The sequence below is a fragment of the Schistocerca piceifrons genome, chromosome 4, assembly GCF_021461385.2.
Source record: "Schistocerca piceifrons isolate TAMUIC-IGC-003096 chromosome 4, iqSchPice1.1, whole genome shotgun sequence".
In the NCBI taxonomy this organism is placed as follows: domain Eukaryota; kingdom Metazoa; phylum Arthropoda; class Insecta; order Orthoptera; family Acrididae; genus Schistocerca; species Schistocerca piceifrons.
The window spans coordinates 668,497,323-668,521,624 of NC_060141.1; positions in this window are offsets into that span (position 1 = coordinate 668,497,323).

The following is a 24,302-nucleotide window of genomic DNA, read 5'->3' on the forward strand; positions in this document are numbered from 1 at the left end:
GATTTATGAAGATATGGAAATATTTATGTTATTGTACAAGTAAAACTTAAGAAAAAAGTTCATATAAACATAGGTACGCAAATGTTTAGTTACACTGTTACGGCTTATAAAAGATTTTGCAAAAAATGTAGCAACTTCGCTAGTATCAAGCCATGGAAAAACTGTACGAGGTTAAATAAAAGCACGATTTCCATTTATTTTGTTGTTATTGATTTGATGAATCTAATAAAACATGTCAAAGATATGTATCTGAAATAGCTTTTCTGAACATCAAGACAAGCAAAGACGTAATTTCGTAAAATTTTTAATTTATTAACTACTTGACCCAATTTATTTTTTTAAATTATGACAATTGCACAAAGTTTCCAACAGAAGTTGCAGAAAATTTAATTTTGGACGAATGATGGTAATAACGTTAACTGAAACTGCATGAATGTATCAGATAATCTGCTTTTATTAATACCATAGAACACTTGAATTCATGTTAAACCAGGTAAAAGAAATCGCAGTGTTAAGGAAGTTGTTCAGTGTACATGCAGTTTCACAAGACATTCACAGTAAATGTTCAAAAATGTCTCCACCGATAAACACCATATCGGCGTATTGCTCTGCCGTAAATTTCAAAGACATCCCTATTTCATAAACAATCTACAAACTACAAGAGTTCCTGAGAGGTTTCACATAAATACACAGTTGATATTATGTTATTTCACTGAAAAATACAGAAATCTAACTCATATGAATGTTAGGAAAGGACTGGAACAACTCACTAACGGTTGCCTACTATGAGATAAACGTTTCTACAATCTTAATGGAAAGAAAACATATTTACTTGTATAATCATCTTCACTTCTCTGGATGTTCGGGAAAACTAATGCAGATACCCGTCTGGCACATCTTTCATTAGATTCATCACAGCAATAACAACAAAATAAATTAAAATCGTGCTTTATTTTAACCTCGTACAGTTTTGCGATGACTTCATATTGGCTAAGTTGCTAAATTTCAGGCAAAATCTTTTATTAGCCGTAACTCCGTAACTAAACATTTGCGGAGCTATGTTTATATGAAATTTTTCTTTAGTTTTACTTGTAGAATAACATATTAAAATATTTGCATATATTCGTGAATCACCCGTGTATAACGAAAAAGTTCTGCTTTCTTAATAAAATACTGATCTCATACTAACATTTAAAATATTAAGTTCCATACGTCACGTAAAATAAGAATATTGTTATTAATAAATTCCTAGTGAACGTACGTTGCATGTTAAATGATTCTGTCATTCTAAACAACTGTGTCATTCTAAAAGTCCAAACGCTGGGCTTCAACATCAAATCGGACGCAACATCTGTTACCGTCAAATCTCACTCCTTTAACCTCAGGAATAATTTGTAGGCAGTGATACTAAAACGGCTATTCAAGTTGAGCCTGGAGTGACTACATCAGACTTCCGGAAAAAATCATGAATACAATTTCGAAGGTAGCATGGGCAGATATGTATGAGAACTATCGCACAATGAGCTTGAACTCTTGCATAAAAGTTGCTGACAAGAATAATACGCAGAAGAATGAAATAGAAAATGTAGGAGCCAAAATTTTCTCGCTTTGTCTCCAGGAAATGAAAAGGCTCTGGAGAGGCAATCCTTGAAGGTTGAAGAATGGGATACGAAAACTTAAGTATTTGCCGACACAGACGTCGACAAATTCAGAAAGGGCTTCAAAATCTCAGGAAAATTGGGGTAAGCTATAGAGAAAGATGGGTGATATTCGTACACAATATACACTCCTGGAAATGGAAAAAAGAACACATTGACACCGGTGTGTCAGACCCACCATACTTGCTCCGGACACTGCGAGAGGGCTGTACAAGCAATGATCACATGCACGGCACAGCGGACACACCAGGAACCGCGGTGTTGGCCGTCGAATGGCGCTAGCTGCGCAGCATTTGTGCACCGCCGCCGTCAGTGTCAGCCAGTTTGCCGTGGCATACGGAGCTCCATCGCAGTCTTTAACACTGGTAGCATGCCGCGACAGCGTGGACGTGAACCGTATGTGCAGTTGACGGACTTTGAGCGAGGGCGTATAGTGGGCATGCGGGAGGCCGGGTGGACGTACCGCCGAATTGCTCAACACGTGGGGCGTGAGGTCTCCACAGTACATCGATGTTGTCGCCAGTGGTCGGCGGAAGGTGCACGTGCCCGTCGACCTGGGACCGGACCGCAGCGACGCACGGATGCACGCCAAGACCGTAGGATCCTACGCAGTGCCGTAGGGAACCGCACCGCCACTTCCCAGCAAATTAGGGACACTGTTGCTCCTGGGGTATCGGCGAGGACCATTCGCAACCGTCTCCATGAAGCTGGGCTACGGTCCCGCACACCGTTAGGCCGTCTTCCGCTCACGCCCCAACATCGTGCAGCCCGCCTCCAGTGGTGTCGCGACAGGCGTGAATGGAGGGACGAATGGAGACGTGTCGTCTTCAGCGATGAGAGTCGCTTCTGCCTTGGTGCCAATGATGGTCGTATGCGTGTTTGGCGCCGTGCAGGTGAGCGCCACAATCAGGACTGCATACGACCGAGGCACACAGGGCCAACACCCGGTATCATGGTGTGGGGAGCGATCTCCTACACTGGCCGTACACCACTGGTGATCGTCGAGGGGACACTGAATAGTGCACGGTACATCCAAACCGTCATCGAACCCATCGTTCTACCATTCCTAGACCGGCAAGGGAACTTGCTGTTCCAACAGGACAATGCACGTCCGCATGTATCCCGTGCCACCCAACGTGCTCTAGAAGGTGTAAGTCAACTACCCTGGCCAGTAAGATCTCCGGATCTGTCCCCCATTGAGCATGTTTGGGACTGGATGAAGCGTCGTCTCACGCGGTCTGCACGTCCAGCACGAACGCTGGTCCAACTGAGGCGCCAGGTGGAAATGGCATGGCAAGCCGTTCCACAGGACTAGATCCAGCATCTCTACGATCGTCTCCATGGGAGAATAGCAGCCTGCATTGCTGCGAAAGGTGGATATACACTGTACTAGTGCCGACATTGTGCATGCTCTGTTGCCTGTGTCTATGTGCCTGTGGTTCTGTCAGTGTGATCATGTGATGTATCTGACCCCAGGAATGTGTCAATAAAGTTTCCCCTTCCTGGGACAATGAATTCACGGTGTTCTTATTTCAATTTCCAGGAGTGTATACTAGAAGCATGGGGGGGGGGGGGGGGGGGGAGGGAAAAAGAATGGAATCTCGACAGTTAAGTTTTCGGATTACAATGTGTATGAGACAGGAATATATTATTCCGTTCCTACTCATTGGACATATCAAAAAAGCAATAACAGGAATAAAAGGAAGAGCTAGGAGTGGGACTAGAGTTCAAGGTGAATCAGCGTCAGTGATAACAATCGCCGACGACATTGCTATTTTGAGTAGAGCTGAGTTGAACATTCTAATAAGCAGACCGTATGTTTTTAGAATTTATCGAAGAAACACGAATGTAATGAACAGTAGAAAAAAAGAGTTCAAGTGACTCTGAGCACTATGGGACGTAACATCTGAGGTCATCAATCCCCTAGAACTTAGAACTACTTAAACCTAACTAACCTAAGTACATCGCACACGTCCATGCCCGAGGCAGGATTCGAAACTGTGACCGTAGGGGTCGCTCGGTTCCAGACTGAAGCGGCTAGAACCGCTCGGCCACAAGGACCGGCGAACAGTAGCAGAAATGAGACTAGCAGTAAACTTGACATCAAAATAGGGGAAACATTTAAGATGAAGTGAAAGAATTTGCTCCTTTGGAAGCAAAATGACAGACGACAGACGAAGCAAAGAGAACATAAGGCGCATACTTTGATAGACAAAAACGTCCAAAACAAGTCTAGTAGTATCAAATGTTGTCCTTAATTCGAGGAAGAAATTTTTGAGGCTGTACGTTTGGAAAAGAGCATTATATGGAAACAAATCGAGAAGCCTGCAAAAGGAAGAGAATCGGAACGTCTCAGTTGCAGTACTAAGGAATGATGTTGAAAACTACGTGCGCTGATAAGATAAAAATCATGAGTTTCTGTGTAGAATCGGCGAAGAGAGGAACATGAGAGAAACATGAATAAGAAGAAGTGATAAGTTGGTAGATTCTGTGTTAAATCGTATAATTGTAACTTCCATGGTACTTAGGGAAGTCGTAGAAAGTTAACCTCTTGGAAAAGATAGAGAGTGGAATCCAACAGTAATAGGTATTTGTGAGCAAATCCTACTTTGAGGTGGATTATAGGTGGGCCGCATCAAGTTAGTCAGAAGATTAATGACCCGATAAAAATGTTAATGTGAACAATGCGTAATTTTACCTTAAACACTAACGTCGTTTACATTAATGGTTAAATTTTTAAAAAATCTGACAGTGCCGTGAGAGTACTATTTTAACTGTGCCTACGATTGTTAAAGCGTTCAAACCAAACTTCCTCTTGCGGAGAGATTTTCCTTTACGTTTATATGTTATTGAAACAGCCGTCGTACGACGAAGCCAATGGCCAGCATTAAATGTTCTCTTAGAATGACAGTGTTATCACGTGATATTCTGACAAACGTAATGATTTTATGTATGCGACTGGAGAAATCACAATAGATGGGCCTCTGTTCCACGTCATACGGTAATCGCCATCATTCTGTTTGAAAACAAATATCTGTAAAATGTAATTCACAAAAATTTTACGTGAATTTTTCAACTGCATAGACACCGCGGTGGGCATAAAGATGAAGACAAAATCAGTAAACTGTACAACTAGAATAACAACAATGAAGTAAACATCATAAATCGGTGGGGAGAAGTGAAAGATGAAATGAATTATGTTATCAGGAATGTAACACGGCACAAAGAAAAAAAAAGGAAGAAAAGCGTGATGGCGAACTCGTAGAGGAGAAAAAATGTTTTCTTTTGCGCTGTAGTTCCATACCCTAGTAAGCCTGTCAAGAGAGCTTAAAGTGAGTGTCAGACCATTTGTCATAGCATCTATGATTTCCAAGAGCCTATCCTGTTCATGTCGTTTTTCATTCTTTACCACCATTCGCCGAGTGCACTGTATCACTGGAATACATAAATGTCTAAGTTAAATGTTGGTAATCGGAAGAAAAGGAAAAAAGAGGATAAAAGGGAAAAAGAGAAAAAAGAAATCAGAAACATTCTAAAATTTGAATTTACACATGTTATTTCATGAAAGGAGAAAATACAAAAATGCAGTAAAGGAAGCAGGCAAAAAGGAATACAAACTCCTCAAAAATGAGATCGACAGGAAGTGTATAATGGTTAAGCAGGGATGGCTAGAGGACAAATGTAAGGATGTAGAGGCGTATATCACTACGGGTAAGATAGATATTGCCTACAGGAAAATTAAAGAGACCTTTGGAGAAAAGAGAACCACTTGCATGAATATCAAGAGCTCAGATGTAAACCCAGTTCTAAGCAAAGAAGGGAAAGCAGAAAGGTGGGAGGAGTAGATAGAGGGTCTATACAAGGGAGACGTTCATGAGGACAATATTATGGAAATGAAAGAGGATGTAAATGAAGATGGAATGGGAGATATGATACTGCGTGAAGAGTTTGACAGAGCACTGAAAGACCTAAGTCGAAACATGGCCCCGGGAGTAGACAAAATTTCATTAGAACTACTGATAGCCTTTAGAGACCCAGCCCTGACAAAACTCTACCATCTGATGAGCAAGATGTATGAGATAGGCGAAAGCAGGTGTAAACAGATGTGAAAATTACCGAACACTCACTTTAATAAGTCACAGCTGCAACATACTAACACGAATTCTTCACAGACGAATGGAAAACGGGTAGAAGCCCACCTTGGGGAAGATTAGTTTGGATTCCGTAGAAATGTTGGAACACGTGAAGCAATATTGTCCCTACGACTTATCTTAGAAAATAGATTAAGGAAAGGCAAACCTACGTTTCTAGCATTTGTAGACTTATGGAAAGCTTTGGCAATGTTTACTGGAAAACTCTCATTCAATTTCTGAAGGTGGCAGGGGTATAATACAGGGATCGAAAGGCTATTTACAATTTGTACAGAAACCAGATGGCATTATAAGATTCGAGGGGCGTGAATGGGAAGCAGTGGTTAGAAAGGGTGTGAGACACGGCTGTAGCCTATCCCCGATGTCATTCAATCTGTGTACTGAGCAAGCAGTTAAGGAAACAAAAGAAAAATTAGGAGTAGGAATTAAAATCCATGGAGAAGAAGTAAAAACTTTGAGGTTCGCCGATGACATTGTAATTGTGTCAGAGACAGTAAAGCACATGGAAGAACAGTTGAACAGAATGGACAGTGTCTTGAAATGAGGATAATGGAATGTAGTCGAATTAAATCGGGTGATACTGAGGGAATTAGATTAGGAAATGAGACGCTTAAAGTACTAAATGCGTTTTGCTATTTGGGGAGCAAAATAACTTATGACGATCGAAGTAGAGAGGATATAAAATGTAGACTGGCAACGGCAAGGAAAGCGTTTCTGGAAGAGAAATTTGTTAACATCGAGCATAAATTTAAGTGTGAGGAAGTCGTTTCTGAAAGTATTTGTATGGAGTGTAGCTATGTATGGCAGTGAAACATAAGCGATAAATAATTTAGACAAGAAGAGAATAGAAGCTTTCTAAATGTGATGCTACAGAAGAATTCAGAAGCTTAAATGGGTACATCACCTAATTAATGAGGAGGTATTGAACAGAATTGGGCAGAGGAGGAGTTTGTGGCACAACTTGACTGGAAGAAGGGATCGCTTGGTTGGACATGTTCTGAGGCATCGAGGGATCACAAGTTTAGAATTGGAGGGCAGCGTGGAGGGTTAAAATCGTAGGGGGAGACAAAGAGATTCTGAAGGATGTAGGTTGCAGTAGGTACTGGGAGATGAAGAAGCTTGAACAGGATAGAGTAGCATGGAGAGCTGCATCAAACCAGTCTCTGGACTGAAGACGACAACAACAACATGCTCAATGTTTAACATGCACTGGTGTACAAAGCTTAAGGTGACAGTTACTTTCGCAAGGTGTGTCACTGCGTGTTATCGCAGCTCAGTTTACATTGGACTGTACGTAGAAAGAATTGCTTCAATATAGTTTAAAAGGTAACTGAAAGAAATAGGCAATGAGACGAACAGGAAAGGCACTTTCGTTCATAGACAGTGTTTTAACTGTAGTCATATTCACGATGGTTCCTTGGACGTTTCAAATGGCGTGAGATAATTCTTAATATGGTGTGGAGTCACCAGGGACGGCTCAGCAACGTGCTCCTATGCTGGTGACGAAGTTGGCACGGGGTTCTCGTCGTAGGGCGTTCCGTTCCTCCAGCAGAGAGATTTAAAGCTGCTGGTTGGCCACTGTTGCACGTTAACCTGCTACAGTACATCTTCCTAGAGCATACTTGACGACCTAAACGTGACTTAAGCCGGAAGAACTGACAGACCAGTCCATTCGACGAATAGTGTGAAGACCTCCACCAACTGCGCTGTCAGATTAGTCGGGCATTATCGGCCTTAAAAATGAAGTTAGGGCCAAATGCACCCCTGAAAAGTCGCACATCGGGAACAAGGCTGTTTCACAACAAACATGTAAATGACCTGATGCTCCCTACATCTATTGGAACCTCTGTACAGTGTTCAAGTCATAACATAACTACTGCTATCTCAAGAGCGTGTTCTATCAATGTATTGTTGGTTTTAGTCAAGTTAGGGCTTAAATCATTCTCCTCATAAACTGAACCGAATCATATTGGCTTTTGCTAATACGGTAGGAGGGTGGAAAGTGGCAGGGTGAATGAAGAATAAAATTCTGCTTTATATATGTGCGGAGAAGAGACTGAAAAGAAAAATGTTTGGAAAATGAGGTTTTTTTTCTGACCATCAAAGTTATACAAACCTCACTGTTGTTTGATATTTTTCGGTGAGAACATAGAACACCTTCTCCGAAGAGTCTAACACATTTGTCTTCATTTACAGAGCACCTGAATATCTACGTTTCTTCAGAATATGAAAGCGTTATGAATAAAATATAACAGGTGCTAGCTTATGAGGGTGAGTAACTAATGCCGGCCGCGGTGGCCGTGCGGTTCTAGGCGCATCAGTCCGGAACCGTGGGACTGCTCCGGTCGCAGGTTCGAATCCTGCCTCGGGCATGGATGTGTGTGATGTCCTTAGGTTAGTAGGTTTAAGTAATTCTGTTCTAGGGGACTGATGACCTAAGATGTTAAGCCCCATAGTGCTCAGAGCCATTTGAATCATTGTAAGTAAACTGAACTGTGAATAAGGGGTAGAATAATGTTCTCGTCATTTAGGATAGCTTACAGGTATCTCTAGGAATATCTACGTTCGCGAATGCGCCTGACATCAGAGGACGTGAATCGATACAGATGGTTTTTGTAATTTTTTTGTAATTTTTTGTATATAGCTTAGTTCAGCAATTTGTGGGCTAAATGTACTAGTAACCGAAGCATGAAAGAGAGAACGTTACTGTTTTTAAATAACAGCGAATGACCTTATCCGTTGTAAAACGTCATTAGGCCACCGAGTGCGTTTGTATTTATTTTTATATTGGGACACGGACATATATTGGTGCTAATGTCCTTAATGGACACCGAAAATTTCTTTGAAAATTGAAAACAGCAGTATCCAATTTCGTAACAAGTCGGAGGACGTTATACAACGAAATACGAGCGCAACTGTCATGTACAATTCCAGCAGCGAGAGCTGTGCGCTGAATATCGGAGTGAAAGAAAGCGAGGTACGGGCTGTGTATAATATTTTCCACGTGAAACTATACTATTGCATACGACAGCTAACGGACGTCTGTGTAGTAAATTCTAGTTAATGACTATTTAACACATAGCACTAGAAGTGCATAAGCAAATTATGTAACTACGCCATCGGCAAATTTTTTGTCCCAAAAGCAAGCTATCACTTACTCATCAGAAGGAACACAATAACGGTAAGCATTTCTCAGTCTAGTCGGAATCTAAGGATCGTCTCCACGAATAAAAATAAACGGGTCTTTGTTCGTCTGTCTTTAGAAGCATCCTCATCGGCCAGGGGTACACATTACTTTATACGATGTGAGACATAAAAGTTACGAAATTACGCGAATTTAAACTATAACGTCTTAATTAGATCTTATCTGCACCGTCTTCTTGAAAGTAGTCCTTTTTGGGAACGAGTGCACCGGTTCCAACATTTCTACCACTTCTGGATTGCACCCCGAAATTATAGTACTTCGGTTATTTCAAAAGATCTGCTCACTGTAAGCTACAATTAGAGAAAACAATTTATTTTACAAAATACTTTTACAGAACTTTAATATAGTCTCCATTCTCGCTTACACTAGCTTATCAACGTTTTGTCAAATCCAGTATTCTGTATGGGAAACTTTCATTGTTGAACTGACACTGGAAGCTTCATCAGGTTATCAACACAATCAGTTGTTCGTTCTATTTGAGGTATTAATCTTAGTCTTGTGGGCTCATATCAGAACTATATGGTGAGTGGGGAAGTCCTCCGCATCTATAATTAACTGTCGAGCGTTTCTCTCTCTGGTAGGGCAATATGCGGTCTTGAATTGTAGTGCAAAAAGAGGACGCCAGCTGCAAGTACGTAAAGCCTTCTTTGACGACATTTTGCAAGCCTTCTTTGACGACATTTTGTACAAACAGCTTATAGTACGCACCTGTCAGAAACGTCTCCTGGGGCACTCTGTTATTTTGTATCTATGACTCCACTCATGTCACACGCAACGATCATCATCATTTTCACCTTTAATTGTTGGCGGCGGAATTTTCTCGGGCGTAAAGAGGCATAACTTTTCCAATGTGACGACTGATACTTCACTTCTGGCTCAAAATATGGTATCAAATTTCATCAATTGCCAGAATCCTTTTCAGAAACTGTTCTTCTTCTGTTAGATAACGGTGATGCAATTCTTCTTCTACTATTTTGCTACCTGCTTCTTCACTCAGATCATGTGGAACCCATCTGGCAGCCACTTCTCTCATCTTTAACTTTTTACTTACGATTCAGTGACCTGAAGTGATGGATATTCTGGCCTCATACGCAACCTCCTTACAAATTTTCGTCAATCCTCTCTCGAAATATTAGCAATGACCTGAAAGATGCAGCCTGTTGCAGTTGGTGGCCTTCTTTCCTTGTGTTATCCTCAGTGCTTCACGAAACTTGCAGACCATGGCGATACTGTGCTACGATCCACAACTGTACACTATTCCCAAATGCCTGTGGGTTCTATCCACGTATGGATTAGATTTTTATGTAGGAACGCTGGTCACTGTATGTAATCCGATCTGTCACGGTTTCAGCTTTCATTTTAAAACTGATTTACTCACGACATACCGAGCGAGGGGGCGCAGTGGTTAGCACACTGGACTCGCATTCGGTAGGACGACGGTTCAAATCCGCGTCCGGCCATATTGATTTAGGTTTTCTGTGATCTCCCTACATCGCTTCAGGTATGTGCCGGGATGGTTCCTTTGAAACGGCACGGCCGAGTTCCTTCCCCATCCTTCCCAAATCCTATGGTACCAATGATCTAGCTATTTGGTTCCCTCCCCCAAATCAACCAACCAACCAACTCACGACACAGCCATGCGAACCACTAAACACATCCACGGTGGTCACACCTAAATTCTCCCTCTCAAGTGACATGAATTTCAACTTGATCACGCCTGCCGCCCCATGCTCAGTGTGTAGTACGGGGGAGTGTTGTATCTATAGGACAGTGAAACTTGGAAGAAAAGACATTTCCGAAATGTTCTGCTGCTCTCTATCTTGTGAGACATGAGGTTGTGTTTTTGCAGCATTAATAAATATATCGCTTTCTACATATTTAAGTACTTCATATTGCAAATATTTGGAATATATTATTAATTCTTCAGGATCAGAAATTTCCTTTTTCTTCATCGTAATAGGTAAACTGTCTATTACGGTACCCCGGCTCTTGTATGGTCTTCCAACATTTCTTCTAATAGAGAGCCTATACCTGGAATCTTTTACCGCCCACTTAGATTATGTGTTTCTTTCATTTTCTCCTATATGCTTTCCTTTTCTCGTTCTGGTTATATATTCTTAAATTTTTCAAGGTATCCTCAATTCTTTTACGGTCTTCTCTTGATCCTATTTCCTCCACTCTTAGAAATCTCATTTCTTGAGCCTTTATACTACTTTCTTGGTGTCGTTTGTAGCCCAGGCTTCACTTCCATGCCGGCCGGAGTGGCCGAGCGGTTCTAGGCGCTACAGTCTGGAACCGCGCGACTGCTACGGTCGCAGGTTCGAGTCCTGCCTCGGGTATGGATGTGTGTGATGCCCTTAGGTTAGTTAGGTTTAAGTAGTTCTAAGTTCTAGGGGACTGATGACCTCAGAAGTTAAGTCCCATTGTGCTCAGAGCCATTTTGAACCTCACTTCCATATGTAAGAGTTGGTACTGCTATTGTCTTAAAAACTTTGGCCGGATCAGTTTCCTGGCTTTAACCTGCAAGCTATTAACGATAGTTCCACATATGGGGGTAAATTTATTTAGCTTTTGGTCCATGTCATGGTTATTTTCGTACATGCTATCGAGCCCTAGATATTTAAAGTGGTTTACTTGCTACAAGATTTTATTATTCGGGGCTGTTTTAGAACTTACTTGTTGTCAACCCTGAACTGCCATTACTTTCCTTTTTGTCTACCAACAATGTCAGGTTCTAATTTGAATTTATTACTTGCAACTTATACACTCTCATCCGAAGGTCATCTTCATTCCCTGTAATCAGCGTTACGTCATCTGCTTATAAAACAAAATTTATTTTAAGTTCACTATCTACAAGAAGTCCTCTTATGTTCAACATGTTCTGTTTAATAATGACTTCATCTATATATTATACTGCAGAGTCCCGAAACAGATACAACCTACTTGTCATACTCCTTTGTTAATACTCATAGCTTTGTTGTTAATTTTCATATCTATAACAATTTCTGTGTTTGTTCATAGAATCTTAATAGTATTTAGGAGCTGAGATGGATAACCTCGTTCAGCCACGATATTCCTTATCATGTCTCTATTCACATAACATAAAATTTTTTTCCAAACCTAAAATAGCAAGGTGTGCATCCCTTTTTAACTCACGTCCTTTTTTATTAGGGAAATTGCTCTTCAGTAAGTAGAATTAGCTTAACATTTTAAAGAAAAGAAATAGATTTTGCAGCAATAATAAACACAAAGAAGAAAATTCTGGAACCAAGTACAGAGATGACTATAGTATAATCTGCAATGAAGTAAAATAAGAGGAAAGGGAAAGTTAAGGTATTGCCAATTACATAGCTAGAACATGAGAAGATAAAATACTGGGCAATAAATGTGTGAATAAATACATTGTACTAGCAGGAATTAAAGGTTCAACATGCATCCTAAGAATAACAGTAACTGCTTTTACAAACAACTGCAAGTGATAATAAACAGATACAACTACATCATTTTAAATTAACACATCGCTAATTGACTTTATTTTTGTTTATTTAATAACGACTCAGGGTACGGCATTTTATGCCATTTTCAAGTGACTGAAATTAAATAAACAACAGTCCAGTTAAATGGTGGTGTGTTCATTTAAAAATTATTCTATGGCCGTTGCTGAGCAACATAAAAAACAAGGAAGTCAGACTTTCCTTACGAGACATCTCAATGATAAATTGGAAATACACCAATTCCAAAAAATTGTATGCACATTTGGAGAAATAGTTTGCAATGAAAACGGCAAGATACTGCATGGGTTTTCTAACTTTAATCATATAAAAATCACCAATGATTTCTTTAGGAAGAAAGACATACAAAAATTCAACCGGTCAGTACGAGGATATAGATTTATTACAGGTTATATCATAATAAATGAGGGATTTCTGGACGTATTAGAGGTACCAGAGCTTATCGAGGAGTGGATATTTAATGAGGTGACTTCTTATTGGTGCAGTAATTGACATTTATGCAAATTGGAGAAAACCGAAGAAACCATATAAAGATCAAAAGGAAGAATAAGTTCTCAAGGTTTACCCTTCAGAAGATAGCAGCAAAAGAGATATCTTCCAAAATCGGACGACAAATTATACTAGCAGATTTGGAAGCTCAAGTAGACTTGTAAGAAGAATGGATAATTTAAAAATAGCTATGTCTAACTTAGCTAATGGGGTTCTAGCGAAGAACATAGAAAAAGTACAGGGTGTTTCAAAAATGACCGGTATATTTGAAACGGCAATAAAAACTAAACGAGCAGCGATAGAAATACACCGTTTGTTGCAATATGCTTGGGACAACAGTACATTTTCAGGCAGACAAACTTTCGAAATTACAGTAGTTACAATTTTCAACAACAGATAGCGCTGCGGTCTGGGAAACTCTATAGTACGATATTTTCCACATATTCACCATGCGTAGCAATAATATGGCGTAGTCTCTGAATGAAATTACCCGAAACCTTTGACAACGTGTCTGGCGGAATGGCTTCACATGCAGATGAGATGTACTGCTTCAGCTGTTCAATTGTTTCTGGATTCTGGCGGTACACCTGGTCTTTCAAGTGTCCCCACAGAAAGAAGTCACAGGGGTTCATGTCTGGCGAATAGGGAGGCCAATCCACGCCGCCTCCTGTATGTTTCGGATAGCCCAAAGCAATCACACGATCATCGAAATATTCATTCAGGAAATTAAAGACGTCGGCCGTGCGATGTGGCCGGGCACCATCTTGCATAAACCACGAGGTGTTCGCAGTGTCGTCTAAGGCAGTTTGTACCGCCACAAATTCACGAAGAATGTCCAGATAGCGTGATGCAGTAATCGTTTCGGATCTGAAAAATGGGCCAATGATTCCTTTGGAAGAAATGGCGGCCCAGACCAGTACTTTTTGAGGATGCAGGGACGATGGGACTGCAACATGGGGCTTTTCGGTTCCCCATATGCGCCAGTTCTGTTTATTGACGAAGCCGTCCAGGTAAAAATAAGCTTCGTCAGTAAACCAAATGCTGCCCACATGCATATCGCTGTCATCAATCCTGTGCACTATATTGTTAGCGAATGTCTCTCATGTAGCAATGGTAGGGGCGCTGAGGGGTTGCCGCGTTTGAATTTTGTATGGATAGAGGTGTAAACTCTGGCGCATGAGACGATACGTGGACGTTGGCGTCATTTGGACCGCAGCTGCAACACGGCGAACGGAAAACCGAGGCCGCTGTTGGATAACCTGCTGCACTAGCTGCGCGTTGCCCTCTGTGGTTGCCGCACACGGTCGCCCTACCTTTCCAGCACGTTCATCCGTCACGTTCCCAGTCCGTTGAAATTTGTCAAACAGATCCTTTATTGTATCGCTTTTCGGTCCTTTGGTTACATTAAACCTCCATTGAAAACTTCGTCTTGTTGCAACAACGCTGTGCTCTAGGCGGTGGAATTCCAACACCAGAAAAATCCTCTGTTCTAAGGAATAAACCATGTTGTCCACAGCACACTTGCACATTGTGAACAGCACACGCTTACAGCAGAAAGACGACGTACAGAATGGCGCACCCACAGACTGCGTTGTCTTCTATATCTTTCACATCACTTGCAGCGCCATCTGTTGTTGAAAATTGTAACTACTGTAATTTCGAAAGTGTGTCCGCCTGAAAATGTACTGTTGTCCCAAACATATTGCAACAAACGGTGTATTTCTATCGCTGCTCGTTTAGTTTTTACTGCCGTTTCAAATATACCGGTCATTTTTGAAACACCCTGTAGATGACTATGGATTTGGACACAATAGATGGAACCAGCAATTACAGAAAAATAAGAAGTTTTCAATGTCTACATAAATACACAATCCCAGAAATAAAAACTGTAAGGAATATAAAGAAAAAAGAATTAATGTAATATACATAACTCGGAAAGTGCAACAGAATCATGGGAAAGCTTTACTAGCAATACAGAGCATGATTTACATGGCAGACAAACTGTCGCTTTAAGATTCATGAAATCACTCAATAGAAAAGAAAAAGATCGTATACATATCAATAATATAGGAGAGAACGAGAGGATTGCTCATTATAAAAGAGTTATGTTATAATGATACTTTAATTCAGACGTTTCCTAAACTAAATGACACTAACGACCTGGACGATACTGATATGAGAGAAATGACGGAAGCTCTAAAAACTGTAAAAAGTAGAATGGCCACTGATTTAGATGTTATTATTCTGGAACTGTGGAAATCGAGCGATATTCTTATCTGGAAATATCGAGGGTTAGTTTTACATCTAATGCTTCTTCACATCTGTAATTTATTGCATACAATACTAAAGAGATGTTCTCAATTTCAACGCTTTTAAATTTCAGCCGAGTATATGTTCCTAGGTATACGACCATCTTCTACCGTGGAAAACGTTTTTACATGTGGAAAAATCTTAATTCTCTGTTATAATATTTGTAATATCAGAAAAGACCACAGCACATATAAAGTATGTGCCGTCATTGAAAAGCAGAATAAGAAATATTAGACTTCTATTACAGTGTACCAAGACGCAGCTCTCTACTTCAATTTGAGTCTCTTCCAATGTATTAAATCATCGTTGCTTGATTTTGATTGAGAAAGAGGAAGAAGAGGAATAAATCACAGGAGAAAAGGGAAAAAGTAACATGGGGTTGCATCTTGTGAGTACGGCGATGGGGAACAACTGTCATTCTGTTCTTAGCCAAAAGTTCCCGTATAGTGCAGACAGCATGCGACTGCGTTGTCATGGGATGCCAAGTAGTTCGTAAGTTACTTCCGTAGACCCTATCTCCTCATGTCCACCATCAAACGTCTCAAAATGCTGGCTGGAATTACCTTACTGAGATTATAGATCAGAGCGACGAACTTTGCATGAAGACCACACAAATAAAAATAATATTTATAAAAAAAAACAAGTATTTACTGTTACTCTTGTCAAAATTTCTTTGGCAGAGGTGAAGAGGGACTCCTCCATTTCGACGACTGCTGACTAGTTTCATAGTCATAACCATAAACCATATATTGATATTAAATTTTCATCGTTTTGAAGCAGTTGTTTAAATTGCCTGGAGATTGTGCTTCTGATTGTCTGTAAACAGTCATGGCACAAATTTCTTTGCAATATTTCTCCCCTATTCTCCTGACAGGGTACGTTCATAGGTATAGTAACATATTTCCAAGCTGATGAGATAATGAATGATCTTCCTACGAGCTTGCAGAATCAGATACGTCACATTCTGGACATTTTATGCTGTGTTGTGCATTGTTTCCCAAACCCTAGATCAACGTGTGGTGTTTGTGTGTGATTTTAACGGATTTCGCAAGTTTAATACAAAACTCTAGTTATACTCCATAAGGTCGTGTTAGCATATAGATGTGGAAAATCAGCTGCTAAATAATCGTAGAAATTCATAGTGGAAACCTTCAGCTGCTGCTAGTTTAGCTCGTAGACCATTTTCAAGTGGAGAAGGTATGAATGGCAAAATATTACATCATTACGCAAACGATTACAAGTTTCTGTTGGAAACCAGCCATAGTATTGTTGTATTGCTGACAAATTAACTGACCTCGGTCGTAATTGTTTGCATCTGGTGTAGCATTCCTGCTACTTACGCCTGTTAAGCTTGAAAATGGTCTATGGCCGAAACTAGCATTACTGGGCAAAATAAAACCAACTAAAGATCAGTCATCCAAAAAGCCGTAAATTCGCCGAAGGGCGACAGAGAAATTTTGCACACAAACAGCTAATCATACTAACAACTAACTCGCATCCACTTGACTCACAGATGCTAGAGGTATGTGTGGGGAGACATCTACTGGTACTTGAGGGTAGTCGTATTGATTTGCGCGCCAGATTCACATTTCGTAAAAGTTTTTGTATCCACTTAAACGTTTTTAGGGGCTTCTGAGTGCAATATGTCATAATATGGAAAATTGTCTGCACTTTTCACAGTTTTGAGTCTGATACTGGAGCACTTACTGTTATCCACTGATCACGATTGGTGGTGAACAGCTAGATGTTGTCTCCGCAAGCTACTTTCTACAGTGCGTGGTGGACGATAATTTGTAGCAGAACAGAAATTTTCCTTCTCGTACCATTCGCGGACTGATCGAAGGAAAGTCAATTGTCCGTATGTAGAAGAGAGCGGCATAATCTTTGTTATTGTAATGATTACTATACGTTCTCCTCCCTGTTAACTCTAATAAGAGTTCTTTTTGTTCTCTTTTCGTTTTATTTTTACCTTTAGGAACGCTGAATGTGTGGTGGTGTCCGAAGAACCACGGCGCATGTCAAAGTTGGTACCTCACTACGGAACCACAAGTAAAGGCTGTCGATGTCTGACGCAGAAGCAAATGGGAGACATAGACGTAGAAACGCCTGCGAGAGTTTCCTTACGCACCGCTGCTGGATGTTTATTGAGAGCAGAGCGCAGCGCTGCTCACCGAACTTGTTAATCATAGCTTACCACGACGGCATCCTATTATTTCAGATCCAGCAGTGCGAGTTGGATTAGAAACCAGAACTTTATCGACGTTTGTAGTCAGTTGTACACTGAAATATGACTATGATTCTGCATCGAACAAAGAGAGAAGTTCTACGGTTCAGCAACAATAACATATACGTTGTGACTGTCCTTCTTTCTGTGTTCGATATTAAGTACTCTATCTAGTCTGCTTCCTCTCCTCATGTGTTAGGCAGTCTATCTTGTCCTCTTCTTCTCTCCAGGTATTAGGCGAAATTGCCTGTTACGGTACCCATCGTTTTCGGTATCTTCCTCTATCTTTTCTTCCTTGGCCTCACCGTGGACTACCACGTTAACGTTGGTTCAGAGGTTTGATCGACTGAGCTATGTTGACGTGATCAACGTAGCTGGCAGGGTCACCCATGCCAGACTGGTCAGTTGGTCAGATTCCAGGCGAAGTGTAGTCCCTATAGAGGGCTCTCTTCTTGGGGGTATGTGGGTGGCAACCACATGGGCACACTTCCACTTACTTGTATCAGGTATCTTCTGTTTTTTGCTTTTCTGTCGTCCTCCCTTAACCAGCACTTGTTTTTTCGACCCCTGCGATATTAAATTTCGAGGCCTGATGGTGTCTTTCATTTTACTTTTCTATCTTGATGGTCAAAGTTTGGCAGGGGATCAGGGAATCTGTGCAGGCTGCCAATACCTGTTCAGAATCAAAACTCTGAGAAACGTCCACTGAAATTTGATGAATAAATCAGAGATTGAAGAATTCAGGGCAGCTCTGCCAACAGACACTACTCCCTCGTCCAGTCATTAGTCGAATGACCTCTTCTCAATGTGTGGCGTACAGTGGCCTTACATTATGTAGTTAACTGGAAAGGATGAACGGCGAGTTTTCCGTGGTCTTTAAATAACAAGAACATATCGGCTGAAAGGGGATAACCCGGAAAGAAAAGCGTGGCCCTCTTAGAAAGTGGTTTGCGCAGATGGCTCGGAAACATAACGGTCTCTATCTAGTTCAAGTTTTAATGAAGTGATCTAATATTTTTTGTGTTGTAATATCTGCTTGGTCTCCTCCAGAAGTAAATCTAGAACGCAATTACAGAATGCATGTGCTGCTTATTCAATGGCACCAAGAGCTATTCTACTAGTTTCATATTCACGTGAACATTTACCTACCTGGAAATTTTTAAGGCAGCACTCATGTGCTTTCCTACTTCGCCTCATTACTGAAGAGATCTCTACTATGCATTTCTTATTTTATCTCATGTGAGATTGTTCTGATTACAACTAACTATAAGAGGATATTATGGGTGTTATGATGTTTGTAGAAGGAAAGCCCTTCCGTTTTTATCATTCAAGCCATACTGTGTGTTAGTACAACGCTGACCGTGTTCTTAGATAGGTGAAAGAGAACCGTCCATTTCCTACTTTTCATAGTCTAATTTGCTGTAGTTAATTGATAACCTAATAGGGCATTGGGAACATGCAGCTATTTAGGTGAATTAAGTAGACTTTTTTGTGCCAGTTCCGTCACATTTCGTAGAAATATATTTCGATTATGTAACTTTATTAATAACAAAAGAAGGATCAGCATTGGTCGTTGGAGCAGAAGCCTTTTTTTCTGACCGATCGAGGTGGCGCAATGGATAGCAAACTGGCTTTGCGTTCGGGAGGACGAAGGTTCAAACCCGCGTTCGGCCGTCCTGATTTAGGTTTTCCGTGATTTCCGTAAATCGCTTCAGGCAAATGCCAGGATGGTGTCTTTGAAAGGACACGGGCGACTTCCTCCCACATCATTCCCAAATCCGATGGGACGAATGACTTTACTGTTTGGTCCCCTTCTCCGAAATCGACCAACCAACCTTTATTCTGTAGAATATCGATTTCAGTCACTGTATGACCAGTATCTGTGCTAGTATAAAACCTCTGTGGACACATAAATGCTAGCAATATCTGCACATATCAATGAAGAGTACTCGTCAGACCGAAGGTACAAATGCAACTCCCGATGGGCTCCCCATTTATGTAACTTTTATATTGTCAATACTATTCTTAAGGCATCAATACTTCATTACGTTACAGTCAAAACAAAAATAAAATCAGTGAACCTACCGTTAAGTGCTCACTTCTTTGAATCAACTAAAAGCTTATGTAATTTACGGGGTATAATCTTCTACAGTCCTGTTTGTAGGGTGATAATGAAGTAATGGCCCAATGACTATGCTCGTACATGTTTCAAGTCACGTTTATGTACCCACCCGTACCAGACTGGTAGTTACCCCGTCGTTTCTGCTGCCGCTTTGTATTTCCAAGGCGCAGCCACTGCTCGTCGGAACGCCAGTCACAGTGTTGTTTTCATTTCAATCGCAAAATGCATGTTATGAATGTAACAGCATCAAACTTTTGTTTTTCTTTAATACCCCGTCCCTTTGTTATAAGCCCCAATACGAGCGAAAGGTCTTATTCGTTTGGTTTCGCAAAAACGAACAAGAGAGAGATACAAAAATTAGACGTGGGACGAAACCGGGCCAATGGCTGAGCAGTCTCGTGCGCTATGATCTACACTATGAGAACAACTCTGGCGGTCCATTTGAGCTAGCGCGTGCAACTGTCTGACTGATTACCTTCGAAGCAAATTAACTGGGAAACAACTTAACGTATCGCATTTTCTCAGTCCAACCTACCCTGGAACATCCTTACTAGCTTTTGAGACTGTTCCTGACAGCCATGTATAAATATCAGAAACTTATGTAACAATCTCGATGTTGTTGACCGTTACACGGTGGCTAGCCGGCCGAGGTGGCCAAGCGGCTCTAGGCGCTACAGTCTGGAACCGCGCGATAGCTACGGTCGCAGGTTCGAATCCTGCCTCGGACATTGGTGTGTGTGATGTCCTTAGTTTGGTTAGGTCTACGTAGTTCTAAGTTCTAGGGGACTGATGACCTCAGCAGTTAAGTCCCATAGTGCTCAGAGCCATTTGAACCATTTGAACAACGGTAGCTAAGGGAGGTTCAGAATAGCTCTGAGCACTATGGAACTTAACATCTGAGGTCATCAGTCGCCTAGAACTTAGAACTACTTAAACCTAACTAACCTAAGGGCATCACACACATCCGTGCCAGAGGGAGGATTCGAGCCTGCGACCGTAGCAGTCACTCTAAAATGGCTCTCAGCACTATGCGACTTATCTTCTGAGGTCATCAGTCACCTAGAACTTAGAACTAATTAAACCTAACTAACCTAAGGACATCACACACATCCATACCCGAGGCAGGATTCGAACCTGCGACCGTAGCGGTCACGCGGTTCCAGACAGAAGCGCCTAGAACCGCCCGGCCACATCGGCCGGCAGCAGTCACTCTGTCCAGGACTGAAGCACCTAGAACCGCGGGGGCCACAGTGGCCGGCGGCTAAGGGAGGGAAGCAAGGGACGAAGTGCCATACCACTGGTGCAGACAGAGCAGAGTGTGGTGAACTACCCAAGCGACCGACCAACTATCCACAGTCAGATCGAGAGAGTTTTACCTGTAGCGGGCGTGGTAGGCTGCTTGCCCTTTCTGTTATAGAGCTATCTTATTGAGACTGTATTCCTTTTCCAACAAATCACTTTGGCATAAACGCCTTCATCTTTCCTTATCTATATCCTAAATTCATTGCCTAACCTGTCACCCACACTGCTAACTTACCCATACCGTGTATGACCTTGCGGGATTAGCTCTCTCTGAAGAAAGATTAATGCGGAGACATGGCTAAGCCTGGGGGATTGTTTCCTGAAATCATTTTGAAGCAACAGACATATTCCGCCGCTTTTAAGACCACAACATCACTCTGTGCTGTACGCCAGATTCTTCCGGAGCGCCACTGTTCTTGGATTGTGCTTTCGCCAGCATATGTTTTCTCTACAGGAGCATAAACATTTTTGACGATGACGTTCCGGTCCGGGAGCTGAGCCACATCCCACCGCTACCCCGTCTCGTGTTCCGCACAGCCCGGTGTGGCAGTAAAGCTCCCGGCATATTATCCGTCCGCCGCGGCAGCCCTAGGTGGCCCCTGAGAAGCTACGCGTTCGCCACTTTACTGCGGCCGTAATTGAGAAATACGAAGACACTCCCCTGGCAATTGTGGCCCTGGAACTGCCCTGGAAGTGGGGCGGCGCGGCGCTGGGAGTGCTCCCTTTGTGACGTAAGGCGCTTACGCAGTTTTGCGAGACAGTCCGGCCCTCGCGTACTTTGTGCCCGCGTCCCCACAGTCCGCTTGACGGCCACTCTGTAGTGTTCCGGAAGTTTCGCGGCAGAATGCAGACATACGGGTCTACTGAACAAAGTTGTCAACATCAGTTCACGACATGAAAAAGAAAAATGCGCCAAGATACAACTAATACCAGCTCGCCCACATAACAACCCCCACCTCCTCCCACCGTTACAAATTCTAATTCCGAACTACCACACGAGCCGAGTCATTGAATGCATTATCCTACTTAGCCGTAGTTGTGTCCGGCTCTTCGAAAAGCGCGCCAGGCGGAGTGCTTTCGCTTCGCGTCTAGTGTTTGCGGTGGCGCTTTCGATTTGACGCGCAGTTCGGATCGCGTGACGATCGAGGAGTATGTACTGGGCGGTGACCGAGAGAGGTGGTGGCGCGAGCGGGGGCCTGCTGTTCGGGTCGTCAGGTTTTCAAGTTCTAGTGAAGTGTATGAGATTCTTCACCAGTAGTTTTGTTGGGGTCGTCCCACCACAGTTTTCGTTTGCCTGTCCGCGGGAATGTGGTGATGGCTTCTTGGCCGGGCCGTTTTCATCCACACCTCGAGTGGGTGATTTAGGTCGGCGTCGCCGGTTACTGTGGTTCGGAGTCTGTGCAGGCACCACCCTTGCTACATCTTCTGGTTTTGAGTAACTCGGGAAGGTGGCGGCTTGTAAGCGAAGTTTTGGGGCTGATCTGCTATGGCCCTTTAGACCACCAGTAACTATTCCGCCTCTTGTGATTTGGGCCCCTATACACGTGTCACTCCCTCACCGAGCAAAGGATTTTTTTATTTTTTATTTTTGGGAACTGCCTTTAATGTGAAGGTATGTGTGCTGGCTTATTTACATTTATCTTGTAACAAATATAAGTTATGTTACTGGCGAGAGACAACTATTTTTTGCTTAGTACAAGCTAGCTATTTAAAGTGATTTTGGAATTGTTCTCTTATTGATGTAACAAATTTAAAATCTTATTGTTAACGTCACACCTTATAATATCCTTTACATAGAGCTATTTTTTTAAAAGAGTTTTTTACTGTTGTTATATATATATATATATATATATATATATATATATATATATATATATATATATATATAAAGTAAACTACATGAGATACAATGTGACAAACGAACAGGCGTAAAATGGACCGAAGAACGAAAGCAAGCTCACAGTCAGAAGATGAAAGAAATATGGGCAACCAAAAAGGCAATCAAGATGAAGCCGAAGACAGAAAGCCGACAAGAAGCATGGACAGAGGATCGGAAACAGAAACACAGCGAGCGAATGAGGGAAGTTTGGGCAGCAAGGAAGGCATCAAAAGGAACTGGCCATGTAGTTTAGTCCTAATGCGCTCTTTAAGGGCAAAACACCAATTTTATATATATATATATATATATATATATGTGTGTGTGTGTGTGTCAAGTTAAAATCTCGTTACTGGCAAGTTGTTAATTTCATACCTGGTAATCTCCTTTTCATAATGAAAATTGTCAAGCTATTTGAAATTGTTTTGAAATTATTTTTTTAAATAAATTCCAGAATTAAAAATTTATTACTGAGAAAGCCTTTTAAAATAAAATATAAGCTTATCAATGTGTGTTTTTTTCACCAGCACCCCCTGACCCCTACGTCCACGATAACGTTTTTGGAATAACATGTGTACTTAAGTTGTTGTTTGTGAATCGCCCTAAAATACGGTTCACCTAGATCTACATCTACATGATGATGCGAAGTGCCACTACGGTTACTGGCTACCGTTCAAAACAGCCATATCATAAAACCTTGATGCAGAACGCCTCTCTTGCTGCGTCTGCCACTCTTTACTGATCGTCTCTGTGACGCTTCCATAATTACAAAATGAACCTCTAACGAAATACGCCGCTCTTCTTTGGATCTTCTCTATTTCCTTTATCAGTCCTTTCTGGTACAGATCCCATACCGACGAGCAATATTGAAGTAATGGTAGAACGAGTGTTCTGTAAGCTACTTCCTTCGTTGACCGACCACATTCTCTGAGGATTCTTCCAACGAATCTCAGTCTGACATATGCGCTACTCACCATAAATTGATAATTTAATAATAAAGAGTTTATTTATTCTTCATCCACCCCAACCAGATATTATCGTTAAATATAGAAAGATTAGCTAAAAGTGGTTGTTTCGTTTCAAACCGCTCTGCAGGCGTTCTCCTAGTTATTTCATGGAAGTAACTGCTTCCAGTGATTGTTCTGCAATTGCGTAATCGTACCATAAAGGTAATTTCTGGCTGTGTGTTCGCAATACGTTACATTTGTTTATGTCGGAAGCCAATTGATATTCCTTGCACTAAGCGTCTATCCTCTGCAGTAATTTCTGTATTTCATTATAACATTCTAACGCCGTTAGTTCTCTGCATACAAAAGTATCATCCGCAGAAAGCCTCATGGGACTTCCGACGTTATCTTCCAAATGAATTACGTATATTGTGGAGTGTTATGATCCTATAACACTCCCCTGGGGCACGCCCAACGTTACCTTTACGTCTAAAGACTTCTCTCCG